Genomic DNA, 4,466 nt, shown 5'->3' on the forward strand with positions numbered 1-4,466 from the left:
AAAAGTGGAAGTAACTCAAATGTCCATTGATGGTTGAATGGATACATAAAATTGGTATATCCATGCAATGGAGTATTATTCAACCTTTAAAAAGGAAGGGAATTCTGACATATGCTACAACAGCCAATCAATCACAAAAGGGCAAAAACTGTATTATTCACTCAAATGAGGTAGTTGGAGCAGTCAAATTCATTGAGACAGAAAACAGAATGATGGCTGACAGTGGCTGGGGCGTGGGGATGAGAAATGAGAATTATAACCTATTGAGTATATAATTTCAGTATTGCAAGATGAAAAAAAAAGATCTGGAGATTGGTTGCACAACAATGTTACTATACCTAATACCACTGAACTGTAGATTTAAAATTGTTAAGATGGTAATATTATGTTATATGTATTTTACCACAATTACATTTTTTAAAAATCTAATGGTAATGCAGTATTTGCAAAATGTCACTAAATATAATGGTGTGTTTAAAGCTCTTTGTGGATATTTTTCTATAATAGTGATAGATAGAAAGACATATACAACTGGGGAAACACTCTTCTTTTCTGATAAAAATGGCTGATATAATATACAGTTAATAATTTGGTCACATGGAAATGAACGCCCTTGTCAGCAAACACTATTAAAAGTTACATAGAGGTGTATCTGAGTGGCTCAGTGGGTTAAGCGTCTGACTCTCGGTTTTGGCTCAGGTCATGATCTCAGGGTTCGTGGGTTCAAGCCCCACATCAGGCTCTCCACTGGCAGTGCAGAAGATGCTTGAAATCTTCTTTCTCCCTCTCTCTTTGCCCCTCCTCACACTGCCTCTGTCTCTCTCAAAATAAATAAATAACCTTTATTTTTTTTAATTTACATAGAAAGAAATGCTAAAGATTGAAAAAAATATATATACAGTATGATTAAAGTGTAGATTTCCTAATATTTCCAGTCTAGGATATTTACTAGCTTCTCCCTCAATTAGGAAATATTTCAGAAAATCCTTTGTTAATCAATGAAATAAAGATATATTGGGGCACCTGGGTGACTCATTTGGTTGAACAAACAACTCTGGATTTCAGCTCAGGTCATGATCCCAGGATCATGAGACAGAACCCTGTGTCAGACTCCAACTGATCACGGAGCCTGATTAGGATTCTCTGCCTCCCTCCCTCTGCTTCCAGCCCCTTTAAAAAAAAAAAGTATATTAAATAAAATATATTCTTGGTTTATTTTCAATGTACTATCTATATATTAGAGTAAAAAATGGGCATGTATAACCCCTGATGAAATGTATATTGAGCTTTATTATTTTGTACTTGAGATAAGTTTAGCAAAATAGTTCCACATGTGAAAATATTTTTCATAGTATGTTTTATGAGGCAGCAATTGCAAGATTGCAAAAACTCAAAGCCATAAGTGCATGAATTGTTACATGATTTTATCAGTGTGGTAAATTTTCTAAAAATATATCCTCGACGTACACTAGAGAATCATTATAATACTTTCTGATAAAATGGACATACACCAAGGAAACCTTTAAAAGGGGTTCTCTATTTTTCAAAAGTGAAAGTGCTTTAAAAAGTTGCCACAATTAAAGATACTGTAAATTTTGTGGGTGTGTATTTCAAATATGCTAAAAATATTAAAATTGACAAATGACCAAATGTTTTTGGTAAGTTACATCAGTAATCATTTGGTCAACAATGTCACTGCTCTAGAGTCCAGAGTATACTTCCAACAACAAATTATAGGACTCAAGGAACAGACAAACATATATTTTTTTAATTTTTTGTTTATTTTTAAGAGAGAGACAGAGTGCGAGTTGGGGAGAGGCAGAGAGAGAGAGGGAGACACAGAATCTGAGGCAGGCTCCAGGCTCCAAGCTGTCAGCACAGAGCCCGACAACTTGGGACTCGAACTCACTAACTGCAAGATCATGACCTGAGCCAAAGCTGGAAGCCCAACTGGCTGAGCTACCCAGCTGCCCCCAGACAAGCATATGCTTGAAGGGAAATGGGGATCTCAAGCTGTGGTTCTGATTGACCGATTATAGTGATTATGCTTCGGCTATTTTCCCCTCAGATCAGGCTGACATCCTTCATAGGAGCCTTCTACTAGAATAACTTAAGAACATAGAACCTGAACCAGAGGGCATGTATTTAGGTACCATCTCTGACATTTACTGTTTGGTGTATCTCAGGCCAATTAGTTTACATATGTATATCTTAATTTCACCACCTGCAAACTGTGGGTAATAAATATTACTACTTAGTAATTAGAAGAGCGCCTACTGTAGAAACAACATTCAATAGCTAGGTACAACATCATCCAAGATGTCACAAATTAGTATATTTTTTATTTTCAAATATTAAACTTGAGATAAATACCACTCTTGATCCCCGACATAATGAAGTGGATTATTTCTCACAAAAAGAGAGAAAAAAAATCCACCCAACCCTTAGATTTTTGCCTCAATTTATCCTCTGAATTAGAGAAACTGATTTTTGATAGCACTGTCATAGAAATCTTTTATTGTGTCACAGGTGATTCATGGAACAGTTCAGTTTCTAGAGCTACTAGAGATCTGAAATTGCAAGTCACTGTGGCTATACTAGAATACCTGGAAAACCCTTGGCCTATTTTATTATCAGAGTCCTCTACATGTATCAATTATAATTGAATTCAGATAATCCCATAATAGTCTGAAGAAAATAAAACATTTGCTATCGCTAGAGCCCATTAGATAAAGATGATTTTGTCTATTGCAGGGTTTTGCTTCCAACCTTAACCCATCATACAAGAATGCCGCCATTCTGATGGAAGTTAAACCTTGCCCCTGATCTCCAACTTCAAGTGTTGTTGTGGTTATATATTCACTCACAGATATGTATGTAACAATATTTGGCATGAAAAGATACTATAAAATAAAGAGAAGAGAAAGTTATACAGAAGACTCTGAAGAAGGTAAATAGTCCCTTAGGCTGTTTTGTATAAGAATCTTTGTGGAATTAATAGACATCATAAATAAAAGGTAAGCACACACAGACAATGAAATAGTAGAAGAGATGCATAAAGAGAGATCAAAATTAAGTGAAAAGTCAACTGGGTAAGTTTAATGAAGAATATAGAACATGGAAATATTGCAAGGAATTTAAAATGCAATATCCTATTTAAAATGCAAGAGGGAGGGGCACCTGAGTGGCTCAGTCGGTTGAGTGTCCGACTTCGGCTAGGTCATGATCTCACAGTTCGTGGGTTCGAGCCCGGTGTCGGGCTCTGTGCTGACAGCTGACAGCTCGGAGCCTGGAGCCTACTTCAGATTCTGTGTCTCCCTCTCTCTCTGCTCCTCCCCTGCTCACATGCTGTCCCTCTCTCTCTCTCTCAAAAATAAATAAAGATTAAAACAAAAATTTTTTTTAAATGCATGAGGGAAGCAACATATAACAGATGTTGCCAAAAATCTTACCAGTGATGTAAGCCAGGGAAAATAGAAAAATATTCAAATAATGAAAATATTAAAAGATAATTATGGAGGGCAAAGAATGGAGACCTATGCTCAGCATTTCAGGTGTCTCTGAGGAATAAATAAAAATATTTTAAAGAAGAGCATCTTAAAATCTCTAATCAGTAGGCAATTATAAAGATTTGTTTCAAGTTGCTTTGTATTAATCCCCAGTAATTGCATTGTGGAAAAGATATGAATTATGCATTTCAACATTATTGAATCATACAGGTTCAGTTTAAGGCCTCATATATGGGCAATTTATGGAAACATTATGAGGAATGAAAAGAGGGCTAATAATGGTGGCCAACTTTTATGCAAGACTTACCATGTGTCTGATGTTGTTCTAAGTGCTTTACACATATTGATATATTTAATTTCAAAACAACCATAATCCTCAAAATAACCTAAATTTCAGATGAGGAAACTAAATAAAAAAGATAACGAACTTGAATAAGGTCTACTCAGCTAATAAGAGGAGAAAGTTTGCTTGTATCTGGCCTCTTGTCAACAACATGTATCTTCCTGATCAGAACACCCACAAGAAGCTATTTCCGGGCATGGATTTTTTTTTGTTCTATCCCCCCAATATGAAGAGTGTCTGATACTGTTGGTAGAGTGTGTAGAGAAAAGGGACCCTCTTACACTGTGGGTGGGGATGCAAAATGGTGCAGCCACTCTGGAAAACAGTATGGAGTTTCCTCAAAAAGTTAAAAATAGAACTTCCTGATGACCCAGCAACTGCACTATTAGATATTTACCCAAAGGATACAAAAATACTGATTCAAAGGGGCACATGCACTCCAATGTTTATAGCAGCATTATCAACAGTAGCCTAATTGTGGAAAAAGCCCAAATGTCCATCACCTGATGAATGGATAAAGATGTGGTACGTGTGTGTGTGTGTGTGTTCCATTATATATATAAATATTCAAATATAGATATAGATATAGATATAGATAGATAGATAGATAGATA

This window comes from Panthera onca, chromosome B2, assembly GCF_046562875.1.
Source record: "Panthera onca isolate mPanOnc1 chromosome B2, mPanOnc1 haplotype 2, whole genome shotgun sequence".
Taxonomy (NCBI): Eukaryota; Metazoa; Chordata; class Mammalia; order Carnivora; family Felidae; genus Panthera; species Panthera onca.